Raw genomic sequence first — 12,781 nt, forward strand, 5'->3', positions numbered from 1 at the left:
TCCTTCTTTCCTTCCTTCTTTTTAACCAACCTATCTCTTTTTCTCCTCCCTCTTTTCCCTCCTTCCATCCCTCCCTCTTTTCCTTCCCTCCCTCCCTCTTACTTTTCCTTCCCCTTTTTTCTTCCTTTTTTCTTTCCTTCCTTCTTTTTAACCAATCTATTTCTCCTTCCCCTCCCTCTTTTCCCTCCTTCTTCCCTCCCTCCCTCCCCTCCCTTTTTCCTTCCTTCCCCTCCTTCTTCCCTCCTCCCCTCCCTCTTTTCCTTCCTTCCATCCTTCTTCCCTCCCTCTTTCCTTTCCTTCTCTTTTCTCCTTCCTTCCTTCTTTCCTTCCTTCTTTTTAACCAACCTATCTCTCCTTCCCCTTCCTCTTTTCCCTCCTTCTCCCCTCCCTCATTTTCCTCTTTTCCTTCCTTCCTTCCTTCCTTCCTTCCTTCCTTCCTTCCTTCCTTCCTTCCTTCCTTCCTTCCTTCCTTCCTTCCTTCCTTCCTCCTTCCCTCCCGCCCTCCCTCCTCCAGGCCGCCTCTTTCCTTTCCCTTTCCTTCCCTCTCCTCCCCTCCCTTCCCTTTTCCCCGACGAGGGCCGAGCGTCGAGTCACACCCATCCCGGGCTGAGTTACAAGAGCCGCAGCCGGGCGGGGAGCGCCCCACTCGCTTCGTTCCCGCGGCAGAGCTTCGTCGGGAGCCCGCTGGTCAGGGCTCGGTCGCCGCCACCAGGAATCCAGGAACCGGGTCGGGGGTCTGGGATGGCCGTGCTGGGCAGTTGAAAGCCACCCACCCACCCACAGGTGAGGGCGGGGCGCGCGTCTGGGGGTCCCGGAGCCCCGTTTTCAGTGGGTTTACTGGGAGGGGGGGACTCTGGGGCCAGCTTCCCCCTGCCCAAAAGTCGCGCGGCGCTGCAAGACCCCCACTGGGAAGTCAGTGGGGCCCCCTCCCCAAGAAGTCGCGCCTTGCAGGGAAAGGGGGCGCCCCCTCCCCTCCTGGCCACCGCCCTGACCAGTCCCTGCGTGGAACTAGTGGGAAAGTTTGACAGCGGGAGCGGAGTGGGGAGGGGGCTTCGGTCAAGAGACTTTGTCCGGCTGGAGGAGGGGTGGTTGTGGGTCCCGTTTCCCCACAATCCTCGGACTGATCAGAATAAAAAGAGGGGGTGCAATCGCGACCACCCTTTTTTTTGCATAGCGGCTGGACGTGGCACCCACCCGCTCCTGGGGGTTGAATCTGGAGCGGGAAAGGGGACCCCCCCCCGCCCTATATTGATTTAGAAATAGGCGAGCAGTGAAGCCCCCCAAAACCCTCCCTGCAGGTGGGCTTTCTTTTGGGGCGGGGGGGGGAATGGACCCGTCCGAGAAAGTCTGAGCTTCCCCCCGTGCGCACTTGGGGCTGGAAGGCACGCGTAGGCCGGAGCTGATGTGGCTGGCAGAGCGGGCAAGGCGTTGGCTTTAATCCGGAGTGACTCCGGTTCGGCGGGAGGGTTTCTCGCGCCTTGGCATTCCCAAGGAAACGGGGTCGGTGGTGGTGGGAGACTCGTGAGGTTCTCCTAGCGGGGACCCCCTCTCCCCTCTTTCTCTCTCTCTCTAAGGACTGGCATTCTTTTTTTTCCGCCTGGGCGCTTCGGGACAGGGCGCGGCTCCGCTTCCAGCCTTCGCCCCGGAGTTGCGGAATGGGGGCGGCCCGCAGGTTGCCAGCTGTGCCCAAGGGGCAGAGGCAAAAGGCGTTTGGGAGGGAGTGGAGGGGGCTTGGATGGGCTCGGAATCCCCCCTCTTTTTCCTTTGCAAAGCCCCAACCCCACTTCTCGCTCTGCTTATTGCCCGAGTGACTCCGCTCTGGAAGAGCCGCGTCGAGAGAGGGAGAGAAAGAGAGAGAGAGAGAAAGAGAAAGCGAGAAAGAAAGAGAGAGAGAGAGAGAGAAAGAGAGAGAGAGAGAAAAAGAAAAAGAGAGAAAGAAAGAGAGAAAGAAAGAAAAAGAGAAAGAAAGAGAGAAAGAGAGAAAGAAAGAGAAAGAAAGAGAGAGACAGAGAAAGAAAGAGAAAGAGAGAAAAAGAGCAAGAGAGAAAAAGAGAGAGAAAGAAAGAGAGAGAGAGAGATCTATGGGATCTGGCAGAGGGGGGGGGATCCCCACTCCCCATTATCCTCCGTTCCCCACTATCCTGTCAGAGCTGAAGAAGCTTCTTGGATGAGAAGCGAAAAGTCTTCAAGAGAAAAAAAGCAAGAAAGTCCAGTTGCCTCCTGAAAAAAAAAGCACTTTTGAGAGAGAGAAAGAGAGAGAGAGAGATGTTTCGGTCGGGTCCCGTGGGAAGCCGAGCAGCCCCACCCCACCCGTTGCCCTCCTTCCCTTCCCCTCCCCACCCCACCCTCCCATTCAGATCCAGCCAGCGCCCTGGAGTCACTCCGCTTTGCTTTGCTTCTGCAACTTCGTTTGTTTGCCTCTTTCATCCCCTCTTCCTTTTGCTTACTGCAACTGGCCTGAATGTGGATTGCGGGCGGGGCAGGCGCTGGATCTTGGCTGGGGCTGGCCCCTCTGGGCGGGGAAGCGCTCCCCCTCCCCACCGCGCCCCCCTCCCTGCCTTTGGGTTCCTGCCAGCCCTCTGGAATGCAAGCTGGGTGGAAAGACTGACGAAGGCCAGCCACGCTTGGAAGGGAAGGGCTGAGCCCATCCGAAAAAGGCCTGGGAGGGGGCCCTAATCTAGGGAGAAGGGGCAGGGGTGGGGTAGAAGCCAAGGGAATCCCTACGAAAGGCGGGCCAGCCCGAAAGCGGGCAGCGCGAATTCACACGACTCCCCCAAAACTTGCAAAACTTCGCTCTTGCAAGAGCGAAATCACCGAAAAGGAAGAAAAACAGGGGAACAAGGGAAAGGGAAAAAAAAAGGCTGCGATTGCATAAGCTGTTGGACCCCTCCCAGAATTAACAGGACACCCTGCCTGGGTTTATTTCCATTGATCTCTTTTTATTGATGGGATTTAGAGGTCGTGAAGAACCGAGAGATGCAGTGTAAAAGCTAAACAAATAAACCATATGAAGAACGATTGCAGGAATTGGATACAGTCGGTCTTAAGGAAGGACTAGGGGTGACATGATAACAGTCTTCTAGGATTTGAGGGGCTGCCCCAAAGAGGAGGGGGTCAATTTATTTTCCAAAGAACCAGAGGGCAGGACACGGCAACGGATGGAAACTAATGAAGGAGAGAAGCAACCTGGAATTAAGGAGAAATTTCCTAACAAGAGAGGACAATTAACCAGTGGAACAGCTTGCCACCAGAAATCGTCGGTGCTCCATCACTGGAGGCTTTTAAGAAAAGTCACTTGTCTGAGATGCTACAGAGTCTCCTGCATGAGCAAGGGGCTGGACTAGAGGACCTCCAAGGCCCCTTCCAGCTATTCTAAACTCAAAGAGTTGCAGAAATAGGAACAAATATGCACAGATTTTGCAATCTCCACCATTCAGAAGATCTGGGAGAACTACTAGGTTTTGATAACCCCCAGGGTGGGGCTACACAGATCTGGTAGGGGGAGAGAGAGAGGCCAGGAATGGCTGTCTGGTTTAAGAGCAGTCTTTTGTGTCCCACGCTAAAACAAGGGCTGTGTTCTCACAACCTCCCCAACCAGAAAATAATTTCCCCCCTGCTTTAGCTGAGATGTTGTGTGGGTTCCAAATATTCCAATTAGGAATATTTTTTGATCTGCAGGGCTGGGATAGGCTTGTATAAGGCTCAGCGTCAAAGCACAACAGTACCTCCGGTGCAAAGTTAGGTGCAAAGTTAGGCTGTGGAACTCCCTGCCACTTGATGTGCTCTCCTTGGGATCAACGGGGGTCACGGAGCACTTTTTAAAAAAAAACATTTTATTTTTATTTTTAACCTCTTACATGCAGTTACAGGTATATATTCACACAGTTATAGTTCTTATTTATAGTTATCACTTTTATACATTTGTTTTTCCATATAAAAGGTTAAAATATACTTTCTGGGTTGCTTTGTTTATCGTCCCATACACCTATTTCGTATTATCACCTACTTTTCCTTTCTTTTCTCCCTCCCTCCCTTCTCTACTTTCTTCCTTCCTCCTCTCCTTTCCTCTTTCTTCCTTCCCTCTCCTTCCCTCTCTTCTCCTCTCCTCCTCTCTTCTTCTTCCCCTTCCTCCCCTCTCTCCTTCTCTTTCTATCCCTTCCATCCTTCCTCTCCTTTCCACTTTCTTCCTTCCCTCTCTTCTCCTCTCTTCCTTTCTGTTGTTGTGGTTATCTCTTTTCATTTCTCAAGTGGTGCATTTTCGTAATGGTATTCCCGCAAGCCCAGATATAATTTTATACCTATCATTTCCCTTTTCTCCCCTATCGTATCCTACCTGTTTTTTAAAAATCAATCTTGATTTTGTATGTGAATACTTTCTTTTCTATTTTCCCCTTTTCCTTCCCTTTTTTTTTCATTTAATAGTGCGTCGCCTGGGCTCTAGATCTCTCTCTTGCTTTCTTTTCTAGATTTATTTCTCTAGAATCTTCCCCAAGTCTTGAAGTACACCAAATTAATATAAAAAGGTGACAAAATGTAAGAACAGAGCACTTGAGGAATTCATGGGTGTTATGTTTGGGAGAGAAGAAGGGTATCCAGCTGCAGACAGGAGAGACCCCTTGCAAGTGCAGGATGAGTAGGAGGGGCAGCTTCCAAAATCAGTCAAATTCACACAATTGTAATGGAAGATTTCGAAAGCGAAGTCACACCATGTAGCTCCCAGCTCAGGGAATGTTCCAAATTCACCCATCCCGTTTCATCCGAACAGAACAGTGGGATTCCCACAACACCTGGAAATTTGGGACAACTTCTGAAATTGCTGTTGCTAAGCGAGGTGACGATTGCCTGAGTCTTGTCCCCATTTCACAATCTTTCTCGCACAAATCGGTGAAGTGACTGACGGCCGTTGTTCAATTAGTCACATGGTCGTTAAGCGAGGCTCCCCCGACGGTTTTGCTCGTCAGGACGTGTCCCGGGGACACTGGCACCGTCATAAATACGAGCCGGCTGCCAAACATGCAGATTTCGTTCGCGGATCTGTAGGGATGCTGCCACCGTCGTTAAGTGTGAAAGACGGTGATCGGTGCCGTTTTCAAAGTTACTAAATGAACTGTTTTAAACCGACTGTCTTTAACCTAGATTAGAGTGTCGTGCAAACTTAATCCAGGTTTTGTCTCGTTTTTGCCGGAATGTAAAAAATGTGGTTAAGATAAGTTTGCAACAGACTGGCCCTATCCCGCAGGGTGGGCTGTTGCAGCTTGCCGAGACCTCTTCCGAGAAGGGGAAAGGGGTGTGTGTGTATCTTTTACGGAATGGGTGTGTAGCGATGAGGTTGGGGCATTCTTAAAATGGGGCACCCCAGCAATGCCCCAAATATTTACGGCAGCACGAGAGCAGAGAGTGGAATCGAAGCATAATTTTTCCCCCCCATCTAGTGTCCTCAGCTCTTTGGCCAACAGAGCAGTTAGCTGGGGATTATGGATCCTGGCAAGAGGGGGGTCAGATCTTCTGCATCCTGCAAAATTGCTCTAGTTATCTCTCCATTTCCACACTTCCTTCTGCATTGGCTATCTGGGAAATTATCCTCTTTCAACTGCCATACACTAAATAAATAATAATTTTCTCTTTTTTAAAAAACTGGGACAGACCGGAAGAGTCTAGTTTCCCCCCCTCCCACTCCCCACCTTCCGCAGCCCAGTTTCCCACCGCTGGGCCTGGAGCTGCCTGACATGCTCTCTGGGCCCAGGGTCCCCCAACTCCATTTGCCGCTTTCTGCTGATGCCACGAAAGTGAGGCTGGATGTTTTGAACTGTTAATTCGCTGTCTGCTTGTCTTGCAATTTGCTTCTCTGGGTTAGCTGGCACGGAGGGCCATTGCCAGGCTTTCGGCTTTCCACTCAGTTGGAATGGCTGCCCATGAAACAGGGGGGGGGGACGGAGGGGATGGCCTGGCAGACGCCACTGCCCAGCTCCCGCAAAAGTCCCGTTCTTTTCATTTGGTCTTGAAGCTTCATTCTTTTGTTCCAAAATGATGAAAATCCAGGGTTGGCGCCAAAATGCCGAGACACCGAGTTTTGACCCAAAGGAGAGAACAAAAACTGGACAACTTAGAACAGAACAGAATAACAGATTTGGAAGGGACCTTGGAGGTCTTCTAGTGCAGCCCCCTGCTTAGGCAGGAAGCCCTATGCCACTTATTTATTTGACTTTATTGTCATTGCGCCTCGGACAACGAAATGAAAAGGCCGTCTTCCGTGTACATTATGCACAAGAAAACTATTTTAAAAACCTATAAAAATAAAATGCAAACATTATGCACAAGAAAACTATTTTAAAAACCTATAAAAATAAAATGCAAACACACCTCCTTCGCCTTTGGTATACAATCGAATTGCAAACCGCTGATAGTGCGTTAATATTGCACTGCGCAGTAGAATTCAATATAGTTACTGCTCTGGGATAGAAGTTGTTTTTCAGCCTGTTGGTCCTTGTTTTATTTAATTTAATTTTACTTTACTTTATTTAGTTTTCAGCTTCAGTGATGCCTTCTGATGTGTAGAAAGCCCCTGATTTTTCATTGCAGAAACCTGGCATGTGGGAGAAAATGTGTAAAGAGCAACTTTAATGGGGTGTTTCCCCCCCCCCCCCCCGCACTTGGGGCTTTTAAGATGGATTTTTGCCTCTCAGACCTCAGTTCCGCTGTCTGCTAACTTTTGCCTTTGCAAAAGGCTGGTACAAAAAGAGGAGCAGGAGAGCCCCCCCCCATCCCACCCAAAAGGGGTCCTTTGCACCCAGTGATTGACTTAATTTTATTTATGAAATTTAGGAGCCAGCCATCTGGCAACCAAGCCCCTCTGGAAGGCTAAGATAAACGTCCTGCCTTGCCTCTCTCTTTTTCCCGACTCCTCATTATTGTAATTATGTATGGATTTGTAAACAAAAGTGCTGAGTTTTTAATTAAGGCAGTTGAGATAAGGACCGGACTAATTAAGAGATCCTGCAAGGAAGATTCACTTATCTAACTGCTGGCTGCTTGGTATTATCACAGTATCTAAGATCACTGCATTGTACTTTATCCAATTATTTTATCCTGGAATCAGATTATGTATTTTATTTTATTTTTTGTGTTATTAATAAGGTTGCAAGAATAATCAATTAACAAACCTATTCTATTCTATTCCCTATGCTGCTATTCTATATTATTTTCTATATTCTATGCTATTGTATATTCTATGCTATTATTTATTCTATTCTATTCTATTTCTATTCTATTCCCTATGATACTATTCTATTCTATATTATTTTCTATATTCTATTCTATTTTCTGTGCTGTTATTTATTCTATTCTGTATTGTTTTCTCCTCTTCTATTCTCTATGCTGCTATTCTATTCTATATTCTATTTTATTCTATTCTATTCCATTTTTTATGCTATGTTATTCTATATTATTTTATATGTTCTATTCTATTCTACATTCTATGCTGTTATTTATTCTATTCTGTATTGTTTTCTTCTCTTCTATTCTCTATGCTGCTATTCTATTCTATATTCTATTTTATTCTATTCCATTTTTTATGCTGTGTTATTCTATATTATTTTATATGTTCTATTCTATTCTACATTCTATGCTGTTATTTATTCTATTCTGTATTGTTTTCTTCTCTTCTATATTCTATTCCATCGCATCTTATTTTTTTCTCCCTTTGAGTACTTTCTTGCATGTTGTTAGCAGCCATTCCCCACCCCCACCCCCATACAGGCAGTCCCTGACTTACAACCATTCATTTAATGACCATCCAAAGTTACAAAGGCACTGAAAAAGTGTCTTATAGCTATTTTCACACAATCATCGCAGCTTCCTCATGGTCACATGATCAAAATCCGGACGTTTGAGCACTGGCTCACATTTATGACGGTCGCCGTGTCCTGGGGAGGGGGGGGGGGTCACACGATCCCGTTTTGCGACCTTCGGAGAAGTAAAAGCCGGGGGACTAACTTAACAAATGCAGCGATTCCCTTAACAACGTGTTCGTACATCGAGGAAGTTCTGTATTTCTTCCCCCTTCCCCATGCATATTTTTTTTTGTATTCGGGTCTTTTCCCGTGTAAGATTGAGATCGCCTTGTGGGACCTCGCCGAAACGTTGCCAAAACAATCTCAATCTTACACAGGAAAAGACCTCAATGCAACAAGACCAGCATGTTTGTGTGTGTGTGTGTGTGTGTGTGTGTGTGTGTGCATACATATATACCTCTAGACATAGATATCTCAGTGGTGGGTTTCAAAATTTTTTAGAACCTATTCTGTAGGTGTGGCCTTTTTTGTGGGAGTGGCTTGGTGGTCATGTGACCGGGTGGGTGTGGCCAACTTGGAAAATGTGGTGAAACTCCCAACACTCTTGCTTAGCAACCAAAATTTTGGGCTCAATTGTGATCATAAGTTCTTTCTTTCTTTCTTTCTTTCTTTCTTTCTTTCTTTCTTTCTTTCTTTCTTTCTTTCTTTCTTTCTTTCTTCCTTCCTTCCTTCCTTCCTCCCTCCCTCCCTTCCCTTCCCTTCCCTTCTTTCTTTCTTTCTTTCTTTCTTTCTTTCTTTCTTTCTTTCTTTCTTGTGTGTCTCTCTCCCTCTTTCTTTCTTTTCGCCCTTCCTTCCTTTCTCTTCCCTTCCTTCCTTCGTTCTTCCTTCCTTCGTTTTTCCTTCCTTCTTCTCTTCCTTCCTTTCTCTTCCTTCCTTCGTTACTTCCTTCCTTTGTTCTTCCTTCCTTTGTTCTTTCTTCCTCCCTTCCTCCTTTCCCTTCCTTCCTTCCTTCCTTCCTTCCTTCCTTTCTTTTCCTTCCTTTGTCCTTCCTTCCTTCCTTCCTTCCTTCCTTCCTTCCTTCCTTCCTTCCTTCCTTTCTCTATCCTCCTTTCTCTTTCTCTTTCTCTCTCTCTCTCTCTCCCCCCATCTCTCTCTCACACACACATTATATATATAAACCTAAGTTAGTTTCTGGTTGTGTCCTCTTCGCCCTGCTCTTCAAAATATCCTGGTTTAATTTGCCTCCCAGCTGTTGCTCCTTTTCTCTGGTGACGGGTTCGCTCCAAACAAGAAGGCAGAGAGGTTACATTAGTTTGCGGTCAAACGAGGCGCCCCGTTCACTGGCATCCTCTCCAAAAACAAAGTTATTTCCCTCTCCTGACCCACCCCGTGCAAAATGGCTCCCTTCTCACACCATGCTTCCCTGTTTTCTCCTCCCAGGTAGTGGGGTTCAGTGGTTAGAGCTCCCCTCCCCCCGCCATGTCAGGGTTGCAGAAAATGCTCTAAAAAGCTTTTGATCGACCCCTGGGGTCTGTCCGTCCGTCCAAAGCCGGACGGGGGCTTCACAAGGTAGCTCCACGTGAGGGAGGCCGGGAGCGGATTCCGAAAACGCTGCAAAAATTGTGATTTTTTTTTTTGCCCGGGATCCTCGGCCAAGATTTTTGCTGATGTTGCTTTGCAGGAAAGCAGCCAGTTGTTGGGTTGCTGTTTTTTTTTTAAAAAAAGGATAATCATAGTAGTAGTAGAAGCGGTAGTAATAGTACCGTACTGGTGGTGTCCTATTTACAGGACATCCAGAAAGTGGGTTGGTGTCCCGTTCGGGTGTTTGCAAAAGTTACACTCGCGATTTCTTGTATTTAAAAAAAAAGGCGTTACGGATAATCCTCAACTCACGACCAGCATTGGGCCAAACATTTCTGTTGCTAAGCGAGACGGTTCTTAAGTGTGCTTTGTTCCATTTTACAATCTTTCTTGCCACAGTTGCTAAGTGAATCGCAGCGGCTGTTAAGTTAGTCACCCGATTGTGAAGTGAATAACTGCAGTTGTTAAGTTAGTCACATGGTTGTTAAGTGAATTACTGCAGTTAAATTAATCAGAGTTGTTAAGTGAATCACTGCAGTTAAGTTAGTCACACGTTTGTTAAGTGAATCACTGCAGTTAGTCACATGGTTGTTAAGTGAATCAGTGCAGTTAAGTTAATCACATGGTTGTTAAGTGAATCACTGCAGTTGTTAAGTTAGTCACATGATTGTTAAGTGAATCACTGCAGTTAAGTTAGTCACACGGTTGTTAAGTGAATCACTGCAGTTAGTCACATGGTTGTTAAATGAATCAGTGCAGTTAAGTTAGTCACACGGTTGTTAAGTGAATCAGTGCAGTTGTTAAGTTAGTCACATGGTTGTTAAGTGAATCACTGCAGTTGTTAAGTTAGTCACACGGTTGTTAAGTGAATCATTGCAGTTGTTAAGTTAGTCACATGGTTGTTAAGTGAATCACTGCAGTTGTTAAGTTAGTCACATGGTTGTTAAGTGAATCACTGCAGTTGTTAAGTTAGTCACACAGTTGTTAAGTAAATCACTGCAGTTAAGTTAATCACATGGTTGTTAAGTGAATTACAGCAATTAGTCACCCAATTGTGAAGTGAATCACTGCAGTTGTTAAGTTAGTCACGGTTGTTAAGTGAATTACTGCAGTTAAATTAATCACACAGTTGTTAAGTGAACCACTGCAGTTAAGGTAGTCACACGGTTGTTAAGTGAATCAGTGCAGTTAAATTAATCACACAGTTGTTAAGTGAACCACTGCAGTTAAGTTAGTCACATGGTTGTTAAGTGAATGACAGCAATTAGTCACCCGGTTGTTAAGTGAATCCCTGCAGTTGTTAAGTTAGTCACACAGTTGTTAAATGAATCTGGTTTCCTCATTGACTTTGCTTGTCAGAAGGTCATAAAAATGGTCCCAAGTTCCTTTTTCTCAGCGCCATTGCAACTCCGGTCATTAAACAAACGGTTGTAAAGCCGAGAACTAGCCATATTCAGATTTTCCTAGCTTTGACTGAATGCCACCCAGACCACCAAAGAATCTTACTCTGCACCTTTTCCTAAGCTCCGGCGTAAAGGATAGGTTGGCATTGCTGAGGCTTCGTGTGGATCATGTACTGCAACTATGAGGACCAGAAACTTGAAGGGGGGAAAAAAAGCTCACAAAGAAGAATCTCAGAGTGAATGAATTTGCTGAGCCCAGGTGCATTTTTGCACATGGTGTGGTCCTTAGAAAGGAAACCCTCCCCTTGTGGTATTTCCGCAAGCTTTGCAAATTGACACAAGGCGCGTAAAAAGAACCATGGCCTAACTCCGCGAGGGCGAACCTTTTGGGCACCAAGTGCCCGCTTCAGCCCAGTAAGCAGGAACTCGGCTTGCTAGGCCCCCGAACCGTTTCTATCTGCGCCGCCGCCATCTTGATTTTAGGTTTTGTGCATGCATGCCTGTTTTTGGGCCATTTTTCAGTCCGTTTTAAGGTCATTTATTGGGCTGTTTTTGCCCTGAAAAATAGCCCGAAAATGCCCCCCAAACAGCCCGTTTTTAACCCCACAACTGACCCCCCCAAAGCTATGTTGCTAAGTCAAACGGTTGCTAAATGAGTTTGCTCCATTTTATGACTTTCATTGCCACCATCGTTCAGTGAATTGCTGCATTTGTTAAGTTAGTCACACGGTCATTAAGCGAATCTGACTTCCCCCTTGAGTCTTGCTTGTCAGATGGTCGCAAAAGAGGATCACGTGACCTCCAGGACAGTGCGACCGCCATAAATCTGAATCAGTTTCCAAATGGCTGAATTTTGATCACGGGACTCTGGGGATGCTAGCAACGGTCGTAGGTGTGAAAACCGGTCGTAAGTTACTTGTTTCAGTGTCATTGCAACTTTAAACGGTCACAGAATGAACTGCTCTACGTCAAGCACTAGGTTGTCCTCGATTTATGACCACAAGGGAGCCCCCAATTTTTGGTTGCTAAGCAAGGCAGCCATTAAGCCAGTTATAGAACTGTTTTTCGCCACAGTTGCTAAGTGAATCACTGCATTCATTAAGCGAATCTGACTTCCTCCAATGATTTTACTTGCCGGGAAGGTTACAAATGCAGATCACGTCATTTTTTTTACAAACTGTTGTAACTTCAAACAGTCGTTAAACAAACAATTGTAACTTCAGTCATTAAACAAACGGTTGTTCATTTAATGAACCACATTTTTGGTCATAGTCATTAAAGCAAATCCAGCTTCTGAACACCCCAGGGGACTAATGATGGTCATGGGACCGCGGGACACGGCAATCATGGTTAATTCAAGCTGGTTTGTTTGTTTCCATGTTGGTCTGTTTATATTTCAGACTTCTTAATCGCCTGGCAGCTGTTTCGTACAGGCAGCTGTTTCTCTCTCTCTCTCTCTCTCTCTCTCTCTCTCTCTCTCTCTCTCTCTCTCTCTCTCTCTCTCTCTCGGCATGTTGGGAATATATATCTGCTGAACAAAACTCCTCATTGGCAACAGGGAAGGGCATCTGGCCAGTAAACGCCCACCTCCATTCAGTTGTCCAGACTACATCTTGCAAGGGATTATGGGGTTGTTAAATGAGGATGACTTCTTAACCATCCGTCTCTCTCAGAGAGCGTCTCTGGTCAGTTGCTTTTGATCGTGCGACTGCGGCGACCCCTTACGTTGGTCATAACTTTGAGGACTGGTTCTAAGTCACTCTTTTCAGCATTGTGGTAACTTCGGTCACTAAACAAATGGTTGTAAGTTGAGGATTGCCTCTACAGGCCCTTCCTGAACTGTAGGAGGACAGTAATGATGTAGGAATAATTGAACAAAGGACGAAAGAAGGTGAAACCGCCCCCTAGAGTCGGGAACGACTAGCACCTAAGTGCAAGGGGAACTTTTATCTTTACCTATATTGTATATAAATATTCCTCTAAGAACAATACGACTCTACCTGCAAA

General features: G+C 46.2%; 1 protein-coding gene across 1 annotated transcript in view; it reads left to right on the forward strand.

Moving 5' to 3' along the window:
• The first annotated feature begins 629 nt into the window (after window positions 1-629).
• The window catches only part of AHNAK (AHNAK nucleoprotein), a 77,839-nt gene continuing 65,687 nt past the window's right edge, over window positions 630-12,781 (forward strand). The window contains exon 1 of the mRNA XM_081968487.1: window positions 630-783. The gene's annotated coding sequence lies outside the window, so the exon portion shown is untranslated. The remainder of the gene's footprint in view (window positions 784-12,781) is intronic.

Source organism: Natrix helvetica, assembly GCF_964273705.1.
Source record: "Natrix helvetica genome assembly, chromosome: 16".
NCBI classification, from domain to species: domain Eukaryota; kingdom Metazoa; phylum Chordata; class Lepidosauria; order Squamata; family Natricidae; genus Natrix; species Natrix helvetica.